At 38.0% G+C, this 23,941-nt stretch overlaps 1 long non-coding RNA gene across 3 annotated transcripts in view; it reads left to right on the forward strand.

Moving 5' to 3' along the window:
- The window catches only part of LOC140845053 (uncharacterized), a 79,998-nt gene that overhangs the window by 36,280 nt on the left and 19,777 nt on the right, over positions 1 to 23,941 (forward strand). For all 3 annotated transcript variants that reach the window (XR_012123682.1, XR_012123683.1, XR_012123684.1), the window contains one exon: positions 3,079 to 3,329. This is a non-coding gene — a long non-coding RNA (uncharacterized lncRNA). The remainder of the gene's footprint in view (positions 1 to 3,078; positions 3,330 to 23,941) is intronic.

A 23,941-nucleotide genomic window follows, 5' to 3' on the forward strand; every position in this document is an offset into this window, starting at 1 on the left:
TGTGATCTCCTTCCTGGCATCTGTGATCTCCCTCTGGAGTTCATCCCTTAGCTCTTGCATATTTCTCTGCATCCGTCAGCATGTTTATGATTTTTATTTTGAATTCTTTTTCAGGAAGACTGGTTAGGTCTGTCTCCTTGTCTGGTGTTGTCTCTGTGATCTTGGTTTGCCTCTAATTTTGCCTTTTCATGGTGATAGAAATAGTTTGCAGAGCTGGGACGAGTGACGACTGGAAGAACTTCCCTTCTTGTTGGTTTGTGGCCTTCCTCTCCTGGGAGAACAGCGACCTCTAGTGGCTTGTGCTGGGAAGCTGCGCACAGACAGGGCTTCTGATTCCTGCCTGGCTGCTATGGAGTTTATCTCCGCCGTTTGATATGGGCGTGGCCTGCCTCTGGCTGCTGCTCCAATACGGTGGAGCCGTGTTGGAGGGGAAGCTGCTACAAGGCTATTTATCTCCATGAGGGGCCTCCGTGCTCCCTGCTGTCCAGGGGGTTAGATTGCCCAGAGATCCCCAGATTCCCTGCCTCTGAACTAAGTGTCCTGGGACAGTTCCGTCCGGTTTGGGTTCCCTGTCCCTTTGAGACTTCCAGAAAACATTCGCCAAAAAAAAAAAGAAAAAAATTAAATAAATAATTAAAAAAAAAGCCGCTCGCTTTTCTTTGTTCTTGGGCGCTGGCCTCAGGGACCCACTCACCGGTCTTGCTGCCTTGTTTCCCTAGTATCCAGCACCCCATGCATGCATTGTGTCTGTGCTCTGGTGCGGAAGGCTGGGGCTTGGTGTTCAGCAGTCCTGGGCTCCCTGTCCCTCCCTGCTCCGACTCCTCTCCTCCCACCAGGACCTGGGGGAGGGGTGCTCAGGTCTCGCTGGGCTGGGGCTTGTATCTTACCCTCTTCGCGAGGGCTGGGTTTTCGCAGGTGTGGATGTGGTCTGGATGTTGTCCTGTGTCCTCTGGTCTCTATTCTAGGAAGAGTTGTCTTTGTTATATTTTCACAAATATATGTGGTTTTGGGAGGAGATTTCCGCTGCTCTACTCACACCGCCATCTTGGCTCCCGGTGTTGAGGTTCTTTTTGTGTGCTTATTGGTCACTTGAAATTTTCCTTGTAGAAATGTCTATTCAAATCGTTTACCTATGTTCAGTTGAATTATTTTGTCTTTTTATTGTTGAGTCATATAGGAACTTTTTATGTATTCTGGATGTAAGTCCCTTATCGGATATATGATGTTCAATATGATATTTAAATACAGTTGATTCTCATTCATGTTTTCTATACTTGCAAATTTGCCTTCTCATCAAAATTTATTGGTAACCCCAAATCAGTATTTGTGGTACTTTCACATTCAAGGATATGTAGATATATAGAGTGGCAAAAATTTTGAGTTACCTTCTGCACACATTCCCAGCCCAAGTTGCACAAAGAAACCTTCTGCCTTTTTGTTTCAATTCCCCTCTGTAAACAAATGTTCTTTTTTGGTCTGTTTATTGTTAGTTTTTTTGTTGCTCATTTTGCTTTTTAAAATAGCTTGCAAGTGCAGTACTGAAGTGCTATCTAGTGTTCCTAAGTGCAAGAAGGCTGTGATATACCTTAAGGGAAAAATACATTTTAGAATGTTTTTTCAGGCATGAGTTTTTAGTGCTCGCCATGACTTCAGTGTTAGTAAATCAATAATATATATTAAATAAGATGTCCTTAAACAGGAACACACATGAAATAGGTTATTTATTGATTGGTTGACAAAAATGTTGTTACTAGAGGCTCAAAGGGACCTAACCTGTATTTCCTTTGGGGCAGTGATTCAATCTTTGCTAATTCAGTGTTTGCAGTGACTTTAAAGAACACAGTTGTTGCAAATAATGAGAATAGAATGCACTTTCTCCCATTGTGTGGCTTTTTACTCCCCTCTTACTAATTTTAAAATTTGATATTTAAAATTTTTTAAATTTGATAGAGACCAATCTATTTTTTCTTCTGTTGTTCATGCTTTTGGTGTCATATCTAAGAATCCTTTGCCAAATCCAGTGTCATGGAAATACACCCCCATGTCGTCATCTTTGACTTTCTAAAGTTTTAGCTCTTATTTTTAGGTCTTTAATTCATTTTGAGTTAGTTTTGTATATGGTGTGAAGTAAGGATTATCCAGCTGTCACAGCACCAGTTTTTTGAAAAAACTATTTTTTCCTTGTTGAATTGTCTTGGCACTGGTGTAGAAAATCAGGTGATCATAAATGTAAGGATTTTTTTCTGGACTCTGATATACTATCTTGTTTACTGTTGCTTTGAAGTTGGGAAATGTGAGTCCTTCTACTTTATTTTTCTTTTGCTAAGATTGTTTTGCTATTCTAGGTGCCTTGCAATTTCATATGAATTTTAGGATCTACTTGTCCATTTCTATAAAGAAGTCAGCTGGGATTCTGATGGGGATTACATTCAATTTGTAGATCAGTTTTGGGAGTACTGCCATCTGAACAATGTTAAGTTTCTATTAATGAACGTGGGATATTTTTTCCAATTCTTTATTTTCTTTCAACAGTATTTTGTAGTTTTCAAAGCATAATTTTTTGAATGGTTGTCTTAAATTTATTCCTAAGTATTTAAAAAAATTCCATATCTCAGTTGTTCATTGTAGTCCATCCATTCTTAATTATTTATAATCTCCCAATCATGCTCAGCTGTTCCATGCCTCTGGACTCCTATTAATACTGTTTCCTCTGCCTGGAAAGTCTCCCACCCAAGTCTCATTGTTAAACTCTTATGCATCATTAGAGACTCAGTTCTTCCTCTATAAAGCATTCTATGATTCTTTCCATTACCTTTCTTTAAAGGAAAAAAAAAAAAGGACAAAATGATTAGAAGTTGATTATAGCTTCCTTGATAAAATTTGAGTATTAATAGCCTAGCTTAGGAGTTAGAAGCATGGGTTTTTTGATCAGGCATATCTGGGTTCAAATCCCATTTCTATCACTACCTTTTAATTTTGGACAAGTTATTTGACTTCTCTGAACCTTAATTTTCTTATCTCATGTATAAAATGAGGACAATGTGTGTAACTTTTTGCATCAATTTCTTTACTTCACAGGTTTGTTGAGAGGATTGTATGTGCCAATATGGGTAAAGCTCTCAGAACAGTTCCTGGCCCATATCTGTGAAGCTCTAAAACCTATGCTAGTTTCACCAGTCTGTATTGTTCACATAAACTGCACTTGATAAATATTTGTTATTGGAAAAGCTATAGTGATGGTGATGTAGTCGTTATGGTGGCAGCTGTTTCAGTTGGAACTCAGTCCTGAAGAACATCAAATGCCTTTCTTTTCTAATGAAAGTATCAAGGTAAGATCTAATTACCTCATCATAAGCTGAATGTTAAGGTTTTCCAGCCATCCTCCGAGGCCTGCCTTATTGGAAATGACTGCCCTTTCATTAAATACACTTTTATGCTACAATTTCTTGATTTTTTTTTATTGTCAGCTATATTGAGAATTCAAATGGCTATTACAAGTCAGTAAAATCTGCAGACCATAAATGCTTTGAGGTCTAGTTCTGAGTATTATTCACTTTGCATGAATATCAGCATTTAGTAGTACCATGGAAATGAGATTAAAACATGTGATAATGATTTAAGAAAAGAGCCATAGGTATACAATTCTTAGAATATTCTCAAGAGCATATGACTGGAATGTGTATCAGAAATAACACCTTTCTTAAAGGAAATAAAATTTCTTTCATGGTTTTAATAATCATCTAATTTTTTTAAGTAAACCTCAGACCTTAGAAGTTCTGTGTCCCTGTTCAAATGAGCAAACTGCTACAAAAATTACAACTGATTAACCTCATTTATAAAATATATTTGATTTATGCTGACTGTATTTGATTTATATGAAGAGCTATCAAAGATGACTTTGCCTGTTTTTTGGACAGAAAACCACAAGAATGTGTCAAAGGGGGTCTTATCATTATGTGCTATAAATGCTATGGGAAAATGTCCTTTAGAAATGAACCTCAAACAACTTTGCCTTTGGGATCAAACTTCAAAATAGCATGTCCAATATATTCATGAAGTTAGTAAATAAATTTAGATAAAAATTTGTCTTCCTCCCTTCCTTCTTTCCTTCCTTCCTTCCTTCCTTCCTTCCTTCCTTCCTTCCTTCCTTCCTTCCTTCCTTCCTTCCTTCCTTCCTTCTTTCCTTCCTTCCCTTCTTCCCTCCTTCCCTCCCCCACTTTCTCTCTCTTTTTTTTAGCTAGCATACTAGTGTTATACCTCTGTGGCTGGCAACAGCCCTGTGAACTATAGATTATGGATTATATTTATGCAGGCCAGCTGAGCCTATACTTTCCTAGAATATCATACCACTGCGAGCTTAAATCTTGTCAATAATGTAACCAATATAAGTAGCTTTTATGCCTCTGCAATATATTCACTTCCTCCTCTGGTACTCATGCCCATTCATAAACACATTTCACTACTCTTCTCCACTCAAGATGTTCTTCTTCACTTGGATATCATTTCCTATGACATCTTTTCTTGTCAAAAGGCCCATTTTACAATGATCAGGTTAAATCACTTCTCAGTAGAAGTGTGTACCTAATGCCATTTCTTATTAGGGTGTTAAGGACAGTGAAGAGCTAGATGATCAGGTTTTACTTTATGGTTTTATTATGGCCTAGAACAAACTCTGGAGATTCTATAATACAGATTTCTTATATTCATTCAGTCATTCAGAATTTTCATTTATTCTTCCATCAGAAATAGTTATTGTTGTACCCTCTGCCGGGCATTCTTTAGGGCTCTGAAGACACCACAAAAATGTGCCTTCTCATACAAGAATGTGTTGATAAATGAGAGAAAGAACCTATTTTGTTTAGTTAGTTATTTACTTCTTGGGGCCTGTTTCCCCGCTGGACTATGCATGTTATCAGGCAGAGACTATGTTTGTTTTATTCCACCTGATATGTTCTGCTCTTGATATTGTCACTTTTAAAAAAATTGAAGTATAGTTGATATACAATTTTACATTGGTTTCAAGTATACAGCACAGTGGTCCAACAGTTACCCATATTATTAAATCCTCACCCCAACTAGTACACTTACTATCTGTCAACATAGGAAGGTGTTATAGAATCACTGGCTATTTTCTCCATGCTTTACTACCATCACTGTGATCAGCTGATACTGTGATTGAGAATTTTTGTGCCCCCTTATCTCCCTCACCTTCCCTCCCACCTGCCCCAATCCTTTCCCCTTTAACTACTAGTCACTTCTCAGTATCTATGAGTCTACTGTTATTTTGTTCATTTAATATTTTGTTTTGATTTTAGGTTCCACAAATAAGTGAAATCATATGGTATTTGTCTTTTTCTGCCTGGTTTACTTTACTTAGCATAATACCCGCTAGGTCCATCCATACTGTTGCAAATGGCAGGATTTCTTTCTTTTTTATGGCTGAGTAATACTCCATTCTAATACTGTCACTTTTAAGTAGTTTTTTTTAATTGAATTACTTGAGAGTTTCTGGAGAATCACTCAATTTTATGTATTTTAAAGAAGTGAGAAGGAAACTTACTAAGAAGATGGGCATATTGGACCTAAAATGGAAAGAATCTTATCCATACTCATTTGTTAAACTCCCTAGCTCTCTTTGGTAGCAAGTTTAAAGAATATTAGATCTGGGTGTACCTTAGTAATTAACATGTCAAATTCTTCCCTCCTTTTCTAGTGAGGCTAGAAAAATTGAAGGGATTACCCCAGTTACCAGCTTCATGCAATGGACACCTGGGGCTTTAACCCAGATTTTTTAAGAGTGCCAGGTCTTTGATCATCATATTACATTGTGACACGATGTGAAGATCAAACTCGAAAGATTGATTCTGTGTTTTACACTTTAGCCTTTAGACACCAAGGTGAAATTTTATCACCCTAGATAAAACTCTTAAGCCTGAAGAGAGATACTTAAGCAAATAAGGATAATCAAAAGTGGCAGATGTTAGTTGGCATCACATTTCAGGAAAAAAATAGCTTGAGTTGGCTGAGTCCTAGAGCTTATACTTATCTTTTGCATGAAAATGTTGCATGAAAATGTGTTGGGGTTTTGACATGTGTGGCAACCAATTCTCAAAGAGTGAGTCACACCTCCTCCTACTCAGCAACTGTCAGTTCTGGCTTCTGGCACCAGGTTGAAAACACTGCAGTCATATGACTTGGTTTGCTGGGAGAGGAAAGGCCATGAGCCAGATGAAGGCAAGCACTAGAGGAAAATCAGGGAGAATATAGGACAAAATGCAGATAGGGAAGGAATTCCTGAGAAGGGGGCTGACCAAAGAACATAGAATCCAGGAAGGAATATGGCAAATCCAGAGCATTTTCTAAGATTTGTCAGCTTTAATTCCTGCTTTCCTAGAGGAAGTGGAGGTACAATTTTGAAGATGCTGAGTGTGTATAGGGTTTTACAGTGGGTTGTATTATCTAGGGAAATTGTAGGCCAGTAAGGAAGAACATGAATGGGTCAGGCAAATTAGTTCTAGACAGAAAACTGGGATGCAAGGTGGAGCCCCTTTAGGAAATAGTGCTTTGAATTGGCTTTCATGGGATGCTATCTTGGGAGTGCCTAGTCATCCCTGTGTCAGCTGGAGGTAATGAACTTATTCCACTCTTGCTGCTTGTGGTGCATCCTGGTAGGCTACTGTGATCAGGTTCCTGATTAGTTCTAGGGTGGGATTAGGGCAGGAATATTCATGCCAAATAGTTAAGATAGGGCTAAGGTATTTTGGGAGCTGACTATATAGTTGAAATAATAATCCTGAAACATTTTGGAGTGAGACTTTCATGGCTATTGATTTATGAGGTCACCTAATCTGGAATCTTGGTGAAAAGTATGAATTTTTGAAAATATGAAAGAAAGATATACACAAAGAGAGAAATTGTATATGTACAGAAGCAAGTAGTAATGGCAGCTTAAATGCAGTGGAGTAAGGTGGATAGGGGGAATGGAAGAGGAGTGAACAACCAAAATATAGTTGCTACTCATATTGAGAGCAAGCTGATTTCTGACACAGGCAGGAACGTCTATCTTGGAGTAGAAGTGGAACATACATATGACTTCCCATGTGAGAAAGGAGCCAGAATTATGAAACTGGACACATAACATAAAAGTAATAATTCATCACACTTGCATAGACTTTTCATTTTTCTAATTGCTTTCAGATGCTTTCTCTCTTCTTCCCTGTGCAAAATGTGAATAGGTATTGTTTTATTCTTATTCACAATGAGGACATTGAACCTCAGAATCATATATAATCATCCAAGGCCATGAATATATTGAATCAGGAACTAACCTCAGTTCTCCTGATCCCAAATGCTGAGTGTTTCCTCCTAGATTATGTAGCTTCACTCCAGTGCAGTCTGTGCATTGCTCTGGGTGGTCTTGGCTAGGGCCATGGCCCATAGTGCCTCATCTGATGCCTGGCATGTAGTAGGCACTCAGTACATGTGTTTAAAGGAAGAATAAACAAACAAATGGGGTAAAAAGTATAGATGATGTTTCATGGTGATGTGAATTAGATATTTGTCCCAGTGAATTCCACTCCTAGAGATAGTTTCTTTTCCTCCACCACCACTATTGGCTACCCAGCCTCTCCTTCTCAGTTACAGTTAGAAAGAAAACACAAGTAGGTGCATGGGCAACAAAATCAGAGTTCAGCTAGTACTTGCCTCAGATTTTGAGTTAAATGTTAGCCCGTATTAAACCACATCATGGATCAACATTATCCTTCATATATTACACACCACTGATAAAAACCACCCACAAGATCGTTAATATTTGTATTGTCTTCCTCCCTCCCCCATCCCAGCAAGAGAGTGATAACTATTTTGTAATACCTTTCCTCACCTTCATTTGCACTAAATATTCCTTAATATTATTTTTAATAATACATATATTTTTGGCATTTTAAAGTTGCTCTGTGTTAAAAATCTCCTTGGGAAAAGGAAGCTTTTTTTTTGTTTCTTCCATTTTTTTCTGCAGTTCTGAATACAATGCTATGCACTTAGTTGGCTCTTAATAAGTACCTGCTGGTGGAGTAATAATCTGAGATGAAGATGAGTTATTTTCCTTAATTTTATTCTTGTCTTGTCATTGTGTGATAGAAGTTTTACACGCCATAGAACCATAGAAGTATGATTTTGCCTATTATGGCTTTTGATATCAGATACGGTTTTGATATCAGAACCAACTAGATTTTTCATTCGTGCCCAGCACTTAAATATCTGTGGGACTTTGGGTTATGTTTTATAACATTCAGAGTCTCAGTTTTGTCATCTGTGAATGGGAATAGTATTTTCTGTCTTGTAGGATAATTAGGATAATTCAGTGAGTGAATAGATGAAAAACTGCTGCACAAAATATAGCAGGCATTTTGTTTTCCTTCTACTGTGCTCTTAAATGGTATTCTGTGGGAAAGACCAGTAACCTCTGCTCCCACATTTATAAAGTGTGTAATTCTGTACAAGCAACTTGACTTCTCCTAATTAAGTTTTCTGTAAAATGAGACTGGGAGAGGATCAAACATAATAGTTGAGGCGAGTGGATTTTGTAAACTATTAATCCTTATACAAATGAAAGATATTTACTACCTACCATACATACTTTATTGACTGTGATGAGGCACTAAGATTGTATTTTTAATTTTCTTTCCTCTTTGAGTAGAAGAAACTTGTCCAGTGAATTAAAGGTTTTCCAGCCTAACTCAATTTTAGGAAACCTGGCCTTGGAGTAGAGTCTTATCTGGAATCTAATTATGTTGTAGGCCTAGTGGTTATCATATACATTCTTTAGTAGAAATGTTAAATATAATGTTTTCAGTTGTCTGCAGCAAGTACCAGCCTTTTTTGCTGCTAGATATGCTTTCAATCTGTTGACGTAATTCCAGAATCACCTTTTCTCTCCCACTCACCGTATCTTCTAAAAATGATTTTTGTAGTTGATCATGGTGATAAGCTCATTATAGGAGCAAATAGACATCAAGCATGTTACAAAACACATTTGTAAACTTTACTTTCAAGAATGGAATGAGCAGCACTCTTAACAGTCATGAGAAACATGAAAAGAAGATGAACATATTATGCACATTTTCTTAAGACATTACAGAGAAGGCTTATATATGATGCAAATGCAAGGTTTGTATTAGGCTTAGCTCTTGTTTTGAACTCAAATGGCAGCATGAATATTTGGCTTCCATTCACTGAACTTCCAGAACCTCCTTAGTGAGATTTATCTTTTCACATGCAGGCATTAATCAAGACAAATTCCATCACAACTGTTGCCACACATTTTTTGCCATGTGCTGTGTAGTTAGTTTACCCAGAACCTACTTCAAAGGACTCTAATTTCAGTATTTCATCACTTCAGCATTTCATCTGTCATTCTGGCAGTATTTGATGCCTCTTTTATCCTTCAGTTTTTTTTCTCCATATAACTATTAATATATATGAAAATGCGTGTGTCTCTCTTAGACTCTCATTACCATCTTGCCTGCACTGCTAGTTTTGCATGCAGCGTGCAGTAAATTCAGTGTGGATGGTCTAAATAAGTTATGGAAAAGCCAAATGTGATTGGACAGATTCATAAAATGTAGTCAGGTTGTACACTACTGAATATATTTCTTTCTCCTTCCTCTACACCCACATACAAGGCAGTGTGTCTGCATATATACATGCTCTATGGGAGAAGTCTTGGATACACATAAATAAGTTGATCAAGTCCAGGAGCCACATAGCACTTACCAGACATTGAGTTGCAGCTCATGAATCAGCTAGAGCTAACTATAAATAAATGGCCATGGGCTCATTACTGTGCTGGTTATGGGCCTTTTCCACTGATTGGTTTTTAATCTAAAAATAGGGACCAGTGGGCTGTTTCAAATATTTCATGTCAAGGGCATAAATGTCCATAATCAGCTGCCTCCTTTTTTTCTTCTTGAATCAAGACTCATTGTTAATACATAATGGCTAGTAAAAATCGTTGGCTCCAGGATTTCTGGGTTGTAATTTTACCTCAGATGTCAGAGCACAAAGCCTTATGTGACCCTGCATTAATGATTTATCATCTTTGTGTTCTTGTTTACTAATTTTTCAGATGAATTTATAATCATGTCATAATATCGTAAAATTAATCTCAGCTGGTTGGTTTACTTTTTGGGCATCTATTCTGTTTGTCATGATTCTTAACTTCTTTCTTGTGTAGTGTATTTGTCACAACTCTTTTGGTTGCAGGTGACAGGAATGTAATTTGAAGTGGTTTAAGTAGAAAGACAAGTGATTGACTTACTTGCTTCCTTATTCTTATGGTGCTCTAATGAAGAGCAGGCTTTGGAGAGCAAATGGCTTCCCTTTCCTGCAAAGGAAAATCTTACATATTTCTCATGGAATTTACCATTTCTGGGTTTTACCAGGTCTTCTAGTGGGTTCTCCAGAGTTTTTATCCTAGAATATTCAGGGTATCTAAGCCTTTTATATGAGAACTTTCAGATAGAGGAAACAGCAGCAGGAGAAAGATTTTCCTTGCTTCTTTCTCTAAGAGGAAACAAACCTTTTTCCACATTGTAACAAAGTCCCTTGTTGGGCTTAAATCAGTAAGCTTATTATGCATGGTCTATAAGGAACTAAAACAGAACTCTCTCCCTCTTTTTAAAAATGGTATAGCCAACTTCGTAAAGGACATTCCAGTTTCATGAAACTGGGGTTACAATAGTTTTTATACCCATCACGATTATATTTATTACTTACTTTGTTTCCAGAAAAATTCTAAAAACATAATTTGATGAAAACAGTAATTTTGTACTTATAGGCTTTTACACTGTTACCCACTTTCCCATACCATTTTTAGGTTCTGGCATGATATTATCTGGTTTATGACAACAGATTGAGAGATGGAGAACATATCAAATGCTTTCCTTACACAGGCTCTGTATCCTTTGTCCAAGAAAGAAAAGGCTCCTGCTTCCTTATGGTTACTGATATTGCAATGTCCCTAACAAATGCCCTCCCATTGTCTTTTTTTTTTGGGCCTCGATCAGAAGGACTTGGGCCCCCGACGAGCAGCCGCCGGGGAGTGGGTCTTCCGGGCCATTGTCTTTTGGTTGGGAGTCACCATTTGTATTCCCAGCCAGGGAATCCTTCTAGTATGGATAACTCTTCACAGAGTTGTGCCATACCTACCCTCAACGTACAGCTGCTTCACATTTGGACCGTAAATCTGAGACCAGATGGTCTCAGATGGGATTTGCTTCATCTTAAGTTTCCTTGTGTTCCTGGAGTCTTTACATAAATCCAAGTAGGGGTTCAGATATGTCCAGGGAATGTCTAATGAACTGATGGGGCAGCCTGCCAGGAGACTATTTGGATGGGCCAGTTTGCATGAGATTTCCTTTTGTTTCTTTTTTTATTTTGGCTTGAAGAGACCGAGGAAGTATGTATTTGAGATGGAAGCCTAGGGAACGAAAGAATGAGGATTACAGCACAAGGTCTCTGTTTTCAGATTAATCCCTAGGCCTGGTTCCATGGATATTTGTTTAAGCATTTTGGAGAAAAGGAGAGGTTATAAGTGAAAGCCGCGGGAGCCTTTTTCTTTAGGCCCCCTGGGTTTACAAATGGAAAAATACTTCACTATAGTCCTCTTGTGGCAAAGGCTGTTAGAAAGTGGGGGAGAAGCATAACTTTTCTACTTTTGCATAAAGCACATAGTTGTTTCAGGGCACTGAAGTCTCTGGGGGAATTTGCTATCATTTTGTTCTCAAGATTTTGCAGGCAGCTTTGCAAGCAACAGGAGGCAGCATCCTTCCACAGACATTGGCATCTTCATAGTGAGCTATGTTACACTGAATTTAGTAAACTGCCCTCATGTTATTTCTCTGCCAGCAGACATCAGTGAAGGTGGTTAGATGGGAAGAACATGGCAGGTCTTACGTGGCAATCAGGAGTATTGTTCATGAACTTCCCTTAGACATACTTGAGGGACTCTTAAGAATTAGGGAATGAGACTTGAAATCCTCTGTGAACAATCTTGAGCCAATAATCAGTGAAATGAGAGGTATAACTTTTCATGGATCACAGTTATCCCCTATGGGATTTCGGCAAACAGTTTACTCTTGCAAAGATTTAGACTTCATGGTCTTCTTCAAGGGATATTATAAAAATTGATGCAAATATCTCAAGGGCATAGACTGTAAATTATGGCAGAGCTACTATTGCCACATCCTTATTTCTCAAATTTTGTGATGCACTGAAGATGACTACATACATATGTAAATATACACAATGCACATACACACAGAGAGACAGAGAAAGGCAGTTGATTTTAAAGACTGACTGACTATAGAATGATGCCAACTTTGGACTAGTTATTTCTCCAACATGTGATTTGCATAATCATAGGTGTTTGGGAATATTGTTGTATAGTAGACTTGCACTATAGTCAATTTTTGATTTTCTGTTCAGGAGATAAGCTATGTGTGCTCTGAGAAAAAAATCTCCAATTTCTGAGAACTGTTGAGGCAAACCATGTATCTAAGATCTTCATAGAACTGGGTTTTGGGGGAAAGTAGGTTATTCTTGCTATTTCCCCACTGACTGGAGTTAGGGCCCATTGTCTTTATCATCTACATAAATTCTTTCCTTTTATTGGGAACCATTAATAAAAAATGATGGCCTGAGGATACTCCATAGCTTCATTAACCGTATCCAATTTAGAGCACTATTTAATTCTACTCACTAGAGTTGCTTGACTTGTTTCACTAACAAATCTGTACTAATCCATCTCATAGCAGCTCTTTCTAACACGTTCTTGGGTTCTGATTCAGTCAGGCTATTAACTTAGTCACATTTGCAGCCTGACCACTGTTGTACAATCTTAGCAATGTCATCTTCATTATTTATTTTCTATGGAAGCTCAAGAGAACATGATATTTTTTCTGTGGTTGCCTGGAGTTTGTGTTTGGACACACTGAACTAGTTTCTACTTCATTGGCTGTGGCTTGCATTTATGTGAATTTTTTTTTGTGGTCAGATATTCCAAAGATTTATATAAACACAGCCAAGACAAAGCCTCCCTTTCTTGAAGGACATCCTCTAGGAGTAGTAATGTTTATACCTTAGCTTATCTCCCCTCTCTTCTTTGCTTGTATGCTGACAGCCATAAGAAATGTGTTTTCTTTAGAAGGATCAGATGTCATTCTTCTTAAGTCATCAGAGCCACCTCTTGGAGAACTTTGGCAAGTTTGCTTACCTTGAATTTACCATTGATACTTCATTTAACTATAACTAGGTCAAGCAAAGCTGACTGGGTCTAGACACGACTTCATTTTTTCCCCCCTTGGCATGCCTACTTTAAACATTTTCATTGACAGTTATTTCCAATCTCTTCAAACCTAAGATCATATATGTCTTTTCAGTGATGTAAAAATAAAGGAAAGGATGAAAAAATACATTTAGTGAAGTTTGGAAGTCATTCAGACACACAGAGCTTTACACAAGAAACTAAAACCAGTCTTCCTATATTCAGAGATTTTTGCTCATGATAAAATGTGGCTTCCTGTTTATAAGGCTAATCCAAGTATGTGAAAACTAACTTGGTTATCAGAGGGCTCTTGCCAAACTGTTTTCAGTGATTAAGTACAAGTGATTAGAAAATACAGTCATAGAAAAATTTAGTTAAATAAAGGACTGGAATATTGAACTTTTCTGGTGAAATATATTTGAACAAACTGTTAGTGAAACTTCAGTCTGGCAGACCTTAATAGATATTAACAATATTAGCATATTTTATTCATTTATTTTAAACAGAATGAACAGTAAATTTTCTCAGATGGATTACTTAATGTGTTGAATAGTCAAGCTTCTGTAGGAGCAACTTAATGCTCATGACAAATGCTGGCTTTGGAAGGTGTAAGCAGGTTTTTTTCCAAGACCTCTATGGCAGACTCAAAGTAAATAAAATACTTAAGGTTCAAAATAGGGCACAAGTATTTAACATTAAATGTAGAAATCCTATGTTTAATATAAAACATTATATAAATAAATGTTTCAAAATGCATCTGATAGTCAAAATATTAATAAATTAATAAGTTTGGTTTTCCTGTGCTGCTTTTATATTCCTAGATTGGAGTGATCCTGGGGAAGCTACATCCAACTGACTGGTGGAGAATAGCAAGCCTAAGCATTTTATAGAACATAGATGACCCTATGGGGGCAGGCGCAGGGCTTCTGAGATGTTGGGAGAGGTCAGTGTGGCAGGGTAATCAGGGCATACGTGTGCATAGCTGGATAACTGGGGGTACACAGAGATGGTCAGTATGCCTTTGTGCATTTCCATACTTTTTTAATAGTCAGTGTTGGGCTGGGACTGGGGCCCAAGGGCAGCCAAGACCACGGTAGCTGTGGGAGTGAGTTGGTGGAATTTGCATTAGAAAGAAAATCCACCTCCCACCTTTTGCTCTACTGCCCCATTCACAATTTTTTCTTGTATATATTTGTACTTTTAAAAACTCTAGTAAACAGGTTTATCAATTAAGTAAAAATGATCTCCACCTCTAGAAGAAAAAATTGTTACAAAAAAATGATACTTTTTAAACTATGGTGAGACTATAAGCTGAAGTCAGTATAAATTCTTTTTCTATAAATGTTTATTGAGATGTGATTCATATACTACAAAATTCTCACATTTAAAGTATGCACTTCATGTTTTTAATATATTCACAGGGTTGTACAATAATCATCAGATTCTAATTTTAGAATATTTTCATATTCCCTTAAAGAAATTCCATGCTCATTAGCAGTGATTGATTCGCAGTGACTTGCCGTTCCTTCATACCTCCTCCCACAATCATTAAGCAATCATTAATCTACTTTCTGTCTCCATTGATTTACTTATTTCTGAACATTTCATGTCAGTGGAATCATATAGTATGTATAATAACTGGCTTCTTTTATTTAGTGTGGTGTTTTCCAGGTTCATCTATGTGGTAGCATGTTTCAGTACTTCTTTTTATTGCTTGATAATGTTCCATTGTTTGGATATATCACATTTTATTTATCTATCATCAGCTGATGGACATTTGGATTGCTTCCACCTTTTGACTATTGGGAATAGTAAGTACTTCTATGAACATTCATCTACAAGTTTATATTTGAACATCTGATTTCAATTAACACCATCTGTTTTTTAATAACGTCTTATTGAAACACAGTCACACCCTTAGACAAGGAGTTTTCATTCTGTTCCAAATGAAGTCAGCCCCTTCAGGCAGAGATGTAGAGCTCTTTGCCCCTGTATCCTGCCTTTCCACCTGGCCAGAACTGCACAGCTACTACTGGAGCTGGTGATGGGGACCTATTTTTCCAGAGTGACCCCTTCCCGTGACCCTCTCTACAAGTGAAAAGCGATAGTAACCCTTGGTATTACTGCATGAAATCTTTATCATATGCTCATATACTCATCTGAGCTGGGATGGGCAATTTGGGCCCCAGTATTCTTGGTCTACTGTTCCTGGGGTAGAGCTTCCAGCCTAAGAATGGCGGCTAAAAGGTAAAAGAGTCACCTGGTCATACCAAAATTCAGTACATTAAATGATTATTTCTCCATTTACTTCATGACCTTAGGAAAATTTCCAAGGATGTTATATAATTGCTTTTTATAATTTTCAGTAAGCTGTTATTTGTTGAAGAGTGGGTTCCCTGAACTACTTAGTTCACCATTTTGGAATTCCTGCCTCCTTCATTCACAAATGTTCAAATCTTTAAATAATTTGGACAAAATGGTAATTTTATATTTCTCTTATCATGACTTTTTGTATTTTGAATGGCATTTATTTATTTATTTACTTATATTAAGGTATCATTGATACACAATCTTATTCTCAGGTTTCACATGAGCAACATTGTGGTCACTACATTCCCCCTATTATCAAATCCCCACCACATACCCCATTACAGTCACTGTCCATCAGCATACTAAGATGCTATAAATTCACTACTTGTCTTCTCTGTGCTATCCTGCCTTCCCTGTGCACCCTGCATATTATGTGTGCTAATCATAATGCCCCTTAATCGTCTTATCCCTCCCTCCCAACCCACCCTCCCCAATCCCTTTCCCTTTGGTGACTTAGTCCATTCTTGGGTTCTGTGAATGAATCTGCTGCTGTTTTGTTCCTTCAGTTTTTGCTGTGTTGTTATACTCCACAGATGAGTGAAATCATTTGATACTTGTCTTTCTCAGCCTGACTTATTTCACTAAGCATAATATCCTCTAGCTCCATCCATGTTGTTGCAAATGGTAGGATTTGTTTTCTTTTTATGGCTGAATAATATTCCATTGTGTATATGTACCACATCTTCTTTATCCATTTATCTACTGATGGACCCTTAGATTGCTTCCATTTCCTGGCTATTGTAAATAGTGCTGCGATAAACATAGGGGTACATATATCTTTTTGAATCTGTGATCCTGTATTCTTAGGGTAAATTCCTAGGAGTGGAATTCCTGGGTCAAATGGTATTTCTATTTTTAGTTTTTTGAGTAACCCTCATACTGCTTTCCACAATGGTTGAACTAATTTACATTCCCACCATCAGTGTAGGAGGGTTCCCCCTTCTCAACATCCTCCTCAGCATTTGTTGTTGTCTGTCTTTAGGATGTTGACCATCCTAACTGGTGTGAGGTGATATCTCATTGTGGTTGTAATTTGCATTTTCCTGATAATTAGTGATGTGGAGCATCTGTTCATGTGCCTGTTGGCCATCTCAATTTCTCCTTTGGAGAAGTATCCTATCAGTTCCTCTGCCCATTTTTTAATTGGCGTATTTGCTTTTTGGGTGTTGAGGTGCGTGAGCTCTTTATATATTTTGGATGTCAATTCCTTATCAGATACATCATTTATGAATATATTCTCCCATACTGTAGGATGCATTTTTGTTCTCTTGATGGTGTCCTTTGCTGTATAGAAGATTTTTAGTTTGATATAGTCCCACTTGTTCATTTTTGCTTTTGTTTCCTTTGCCAGAGGAGATATGTTCATTGAAAAGTTGCTCATGTTTATATTCAGGAGAGTGTTGCCCATGATTTCTTCTAAGAATTTTATGGTTTCATGACTTACATTCAGGTCTTTGATCCATTTAAAGGTAATTTTATGTGTCTGGAGTTAGTAATTGAGTTTCATTCTCTTACATGTAGCTGTCCCATTTTGCCAACACCAGCTGTTGAAGAGGCTGTCATTTCCCCATTGTATGTCCATGGCACCTTTATCATATATTAATTGGCCTTATATGTGTGGGTTTATATCTGGGCTTTCTATTTTGTTCCCTTGGTCTATGATTCTGTTCTTGTGCCAGTACCAACTTGTCTTGATTACTGTGGCTTTGTAGTAAAGCTTGAACTTGGGGAGTGTAATCCCTCCGGCTTTATTCTTCCTTTTCAGGATTGCTTTGGCTATTTGGGGTCTTTTATGGTTCAATATTAATTTCAGAACTGTTTTTTCCAGTTTTTTGAAGAATACTGTTGGTATTTTGATAGGGGTTGCATTGAATCTGTAGATTGCTTTAGGCAGGATGGCCATTTTGACAATATTAATTCTTCCTAGCCAAGAGCATGGGATGAATTTCCATTTATTAGTGTCCTCTTCAATTTCTCTCAAGAGTGTCATGTAGTTTTCAGGGTATAGGTCTTTCACTTCCTTGGTTAAGTTTATTCCTAGGTATTTTATTCTTTTTGATGCAATTGTGAATGAATTGTTTTCCTGATTTGTCTTTCTGCTAATTCATTGTTAGTGTATAGGAATGCAACAGATTTCTGTGTATTAATTTTATATCCTGCAACTTTGCTGAATTCTGATATTCATTCTAGTAGTTTTGGAGTGGAGTCCTTAGGGTTTTATCATGTCTTCTGCACAGAGTGACAGTTGAACCTCTTCCTTACCAATCTGTATGCCTTTTATTTCTTTATGTTCTCTGATTGCCATGGCTAGGACATCTAGTACTATGTTGAATTAAAGTGGGGAGTGTGGGCATCCTTGTCTTGTTCCTGATCTTAGAGGAAAAGCTTTTAGCTTTTCATTGTTAAGTATGAAGTTGGCTGTGGTTTTCTCATATATGGCATTTATTATGTTGAGGTACTTACTCTTTATACCCATTTTGTTGAGATTTTTTGTCATGAATGGGTGTTGAATTTTGTCAGATGCTTTTTCAGCATCTATGGAGATGATTATGTGGTTTTTGTCCTTTTTGTTGATGTGGTGGATGATGTTGATGGATTTTTGAATGTTGTACCATCCTTGCATCCCTAGGATGAATCCACTTGATCATGATGTGTAATCCTCTTAATGTATTTTTGAATTTGGTTTGCTAATATTTTGTTGAGCATTTTTGCATGTATGTTCATCAAGGATATCTGTAGTTTTCTTTTTTTTATGGTGTCTTTGCTGGGTTTTGGTATTAGAGTGACGCTGGCTTGATAGAATGAGTTTGGGAGTATTCCATCCTCATCTATTTTTTGGAAAACTTTAAGGAGAATGGGTATTATGTCTTCTGTAAATGTCTGATAAAATTCAGCGGTGAAGCCATCTGGTCCAGGGATTTTGTTCTTGGGTAGTGTTTTGATTACTGATTGAATTTCGTTGCTGATAATTGGTCTGTTCAGATTTTCTCTTTCTTCCTGGGTCAGTCTTGGAATGTTGTCTTTTTCTAGAAAGCTGTCCATTTATTCTAGGTTATCCAATTTGTTAGCATGTAATTTTTCATAATATTCTCTAATAATTTTTATATTTCTGTCAGGTCTGTCATGATTTTTCCTTTCTCATTTCTGATTCTGGTTATGTGTGTAGATTCTCTTTTTTTCTTTATGAGTCTGGCTAGGGGTTTATCTATTTTGTTTATATTCTCAAAGAAGGAGCTCTTGGTTTCATTAATTTTTTTGTATTGTTTTATTTTTCTCATTTTTGTTTATTTCTTTTCTGATCTTTATTATGTCCCTCCTTCTGCTGACTTTGGGCCTCACTTGTTTTACTTTTTTCTAGTTTAAATAATTGTGAATTTACAGTGTTCATTTGGGATTGTTCATCCTTCTTTAAATAGGCCTGGATTGCTATGTACTTTCATCTTAGAACTGCCTTCGCTGCATCCCACAGAAGTTAGGGCTTTGTGCTGTTTTCATTTGTCTCCATGTATTGCTTGATCTCCATTTTAATTTGGTCATTGATCCATTGATTATTTAGGAGTATCCTCTTAAGCCTCTATGTGTTTGTGAGCCTTTTTGTTTTCTTTGTCCAATGTATTTCTAGTTTCATACCTTTGTGATCTGAGAAGCTGGTTGGTATAATTTCAATCTTCTTGGATTTGCTGAGGCTCTTTTTGTGGCCTAGTATGTGGTCTATTCTGGAAAATGTTCCATGTGCACTTGAGAAGAATGCGTATCCTGCTGCTTTTGGGTGTAGAGTTCTGTAGGTGTCTGTTAGGTACATCTGTTCTAATGTGTTGATCAGTGCCTCTATGTCCTTACTTATTTTCTGTCTGGTTGATCTGTCCTTTTGAGTGAGTGGTGTGCTAAAGTCTTCTAAAATGAAATCATTGCATTCCATTTCACCCTTTAATTCTGTTAGTATTTGTTGTACATATTTGGGTGCTCCTGTGTTGGGTGCATAGATATTTTTTTGTGTGTGTTTGAGTACATGTAGTTCATTCATGTGAGACAGCAAATGGCCAGAAGAGAGTTAACCATGTTATCAATAAAAATACTAAGTTACTTTGGAATTTTCTGAAATAACTGTGGAGTTTAGCCATAGAGCCCATGTGGCAGATTTTCTCCTCTGGAGAGTCTGCTAGTGTCCTTCTGTTGTGGGTGCATTCATATTTATAATGGTTATATCTTCTTGTTGAACTAACCCCATTATCATAATATAATGTCCTTCTTTATCTCTTTTTGCTTTCTTTGTTTTGAAGTCTATTTTATCTGATGCAAGTATTGCAACTCCTGCTTTTTTCTCCCTATTGTTTGCATGAAATATCCTTTTCTATTCCTTCAGTTTTAGTTTGTGTATGTCTTTGGGTTTGAAGTGAGTCTTTTGTAGACAGCATATAGATGGGTCTTGCTTTTTTATCCATTCTGTAACTCTGTGTCTTTTGATTGGTGCAGTCTGTCCATTTATATGTAGGGTGATCATCGATAGGTATGTACTTATTACCATTGCAGGCTTTGGATTCATGGTTACCAAAAGTTCAAGGGCAGCTTCTTTACTATCTGGCAGGTAGACTTAACTCACTTATTATGCTATTACAACAACAATCTGAAGATTCTTTTTTTTCTTCCCCCCCTTCTCTTTCTTCCTCCTCTTCTCTTTATATGTTAGGTGTCATATTGTGTACTCCTTATGTATCCCTTGACTGACTTTGTGGGTGGCTGGTTTAATTTTGCCTTTAGTTAGTATTTCGTTGGTGTGCTTTCTTTGCTGTGATTTCATTTTCTCTGGTGACAGCTATTTAGCTTTAGGCACACTTCCATCTAGAGCTGTCCCTTTAAAATACACTGTAGAGATGGTTTGTGGGTGATAAATTCCCTCAACTTTTGCTTATCTGGGAATTGTTTAATCCCTCCTTCAAATTTAAATAATAATCTTTTTAGGTAGAATATTCTTGATTTGGGACACTTTGTTCCATTGCATTGACTGTATTGTGCCACTCCCTTCTGGTCTATAAGAAGTATGAGACTTTCTGGTGAGAAGTCTAGTGATAGCCTGATGGGTTTTCCTTTGTAGGTGACCTTTTTCCTCTCTCTGGCTGTATTAAATACTCTGTCCTTGTCCTTGATCTTTCCTATTTTAATTATTATATGTCTTGGTGTTGTCTTCCTTGGGTCCCTTGTGTTGGGAGATCTATGGACTTCCATGGCCTGAGGGACTATTTCCTTCCTCAGATTGGGGAAGTTTTTAGCAATTATGTCTTCAAAGATACTTTCTATCCCTTTTCCTCTCTTCTTCTTTTTCTTTTACCCCTATAATGTGAATATTGTTCCATTTGGATTGGTCACACAGTTCTCTTAATATTCTTTCATTCCTAAAGGTCCTTTTTTCTCTCTGTGCCTCAGCCTCTTTGTATTCCTTTTCTGTAATTTCTATTCCATTTACTGTCTCCTCTACCTCATCTAATCTGCTTTTAAATCTCTCCATTGTTTGTTTCTTTTCACGTTCTGTATTTTTTAAGGTGTCTGTCTCCATCCTGAATTCATCCCTTAGCTCTTGAATATTTTCCTGTAGTTCCATTAGCATGCTTCTGACTTTTATTTTGAATTCTTTTCAGGAAGATTGGTGATTTCAGTCTCACTGAGCCCTCTTCTTGGTGTTGTGGGAGTTTGGGTTGAACAAGGTTCTTCTGCCTTTTCATAGTCCCGGAGTTATAGGAGTGGTTGCAAGCGAGATGCATGTGTGTCAGCTGGAAGGACAAAGTCCCTTCTTGTTTCCCCATGACATTGCCTGTCTCCATTGTCTGTGATGATTAACTGCATGCAGTGAGTGGCCTCTGTGTAATCCCTAAACTGCCATGAGTGGTGCGGCCCTAGGGATGGCCTAGGGCTATTGCATGGATCACAGGTGAGCAGCTTGGAAGTCTGCTGCGAGGACAAAGCTCTTTCGTGTTGCCCAGTCACAGTGCCTGTCTCCGCTTTCTGTGCCAGTTAACAGTGCACAGGGAGCAGCCTCTGGGTTAATCCTCTAAACTGCCATGGGTGGGTAGGGTGGCTGTTGGGATAGCCTAGGGTGATGGTGGGGTTCGTAGGCAAGTGGCGCCTGTGTCTGCCGTGATGACAAAGCCTTTTCATACTTCCTGTTGGCAGTGCCTGTCTCCGCTGTCTGGGCCAGTTAGCTGGGTGCCTGGAGTGGCCTCTGTGTAATCCCCTAAGCTGCTGTGGGCAAGGTGGCCCTCCTGCTGGCCTAGGCAATGGCGGGGGTTTCAGTCAAGTGAACTGTATGGGTGTTTGCTGGGAGCACAAGGCCGTTTCATGCTTCCAGTTGCTGTGCCTGTCTCTGCTCTCAGGGCTGGATAGCTGCATAAAGGGAGAAGCCTCTGGGTTAGGCTGTGTAATTGCTGTGGGTGGGGCTGCCCTCTGTCTGGTCTGCAGCAATGGTAGGGACAGTGGGTTTGCACACAGGTGCTGGTGGTGAGGCAGGGGCTACAGGCTGCTTATCACTGTGAGGGACCTCAGGGCTGCGTTACAAACCAGGGGGATGGAGTGCCTGAAGCTCCTGAAAGTTCCCAACCTGCTGGGCTGAGTGTGGCAGGACAATTTTGTACACCTGTTCCTTCTCCTGAATCCTTGCCCCTTTAGCAGCCTTCTGACTGTTGAGAAATCTTTCAAACCTCCTGCTTTTCTCTTGTCCCAGGGCAGCTGGTTGTGAGAACCTGTTTGCAGTCTTAGTCTCTGACTTCGGTTTTCAGCCCCTCTAATCTCCAGAGCACCATGCAGTGTGGGTCTGTGCTCCCAGAGTAGATTTCTAGGGCTGGGTATTTAGCAGTCCTGTACTTCCACTCCCTTCCCACTCTGATTCTCTTCCTCCTGCCAGTGAGCTAGGGTGGGGTGAGTGCTTGGGTCTCACCGGGTTGTGACTTTTTTACTTTACCCTTTTCCATGAGATGTTCACTTCTCCCAGATGTAGCCTGGCTGGTGTACTCTTACTTCTGGTCACTCTTTTAGGAATAGTTGTATTTTCTGTATTTTCAAGATATATGTGGTTTTGGATATTTCTGCCACACTTCTCATGCCACCATCTTTTTTCCTTCCTACCTTGTATGGTTTTTCTCTTTATTATTTTAAAAATTGTGTTCTGTGTTTTGACACAGGGAGCCTAACGGGTCTATATTTTCCTGTCCTGTTGTGGAAAGAGAAGCTCACTTTAAGTAAGAGTGTTTGCCAAAGAAGCATTTTTAGTATTACCTTTACCTGCCTTTAGTCTTTTTGTGAGAAAACATGGCAATTCTATAAGCAATTCTATAATTATTTCTCTATAAGTATATCATTTAATCTTGAATAATAACAGATTCTTTCTTTAATGGCAATTGATAATACTGTGCTCTTCCATGAAAAGTAACATATCAATTTTTTCTAAAAAGACTGAAAAGTGAATATAAAATGATATTTGTTGTTACTGTTTTAGTTTAAACTAAAAAGAAAATAAAAGCATATGATGGCTAAAGAAAACAGTACAAATTAGGATTGGTAACATTGTTTGGAAATGTGAATAATTCATGGGGGCATACGTTGTTATGTCAGGATCTGGAAGTTAGTCCATGACAGAATCTGGAAAAAATACAGACCTCTGAGCAATGACTTCCAAAGTGGTAATGTGTTGACTTTATTTTGAGTGTAGAACTTCTTTAAAACCTACAACATTATCTCTCCAAATCACCTTTACAACTCCTACATAGCAGCCCTGGGAAGTGGGCCTTAAAAGTGTCTAAATTATAACAAACACACTATTATTAAGTACATATATGGTACTTTTTTCCAGGTACTTTAGCGATTTTAAGTTTGTGGATTTTTTTCCTTACAACATGATGCAAATAGTGATTGTGCAGCTGCAAATTCCCTGTCCCCCAGGAACCCCTATGTTTATGGACCTGAGGATCTCTGCTTAGGCCAGTCAACCACCATTCCAAACAGGCTGGACAAGTAATGTTTTCTCTGCTCTTGCAGTTGAGATTATTGCTCATTTCTTTACTGTCCTAGAATTTCAGTGGATTTCTGCCCATGAACCTATTTTAGAGTAAATCAACCTTTTTCATTTATCTCAGAACTTTGTTGCCAAGATAAAGCTGTTAGCAAATCATCTTTGGAGAGGTATTTACAGATGCCATTGTCTAGTGGTTCTGGTGATTACAGCAAGGAGAGTTCTGGAATCCCTTTATGTTCCTGGCTTAA

The sequence above is a fragment of the Manis javanica genome, chromosome 2 (genome assembly GCF_040802235.1).
Source record: "Manis javanica isolate MJ-LG chromosome 2, MJ_LKY, whole genome shotgun sequence".
Classification (NCBI taxonomy): Eukaryota; Metazoa; Chordata; class Mammalia; order Pholidota; family Manidae; genus Manis; species Manis javanica.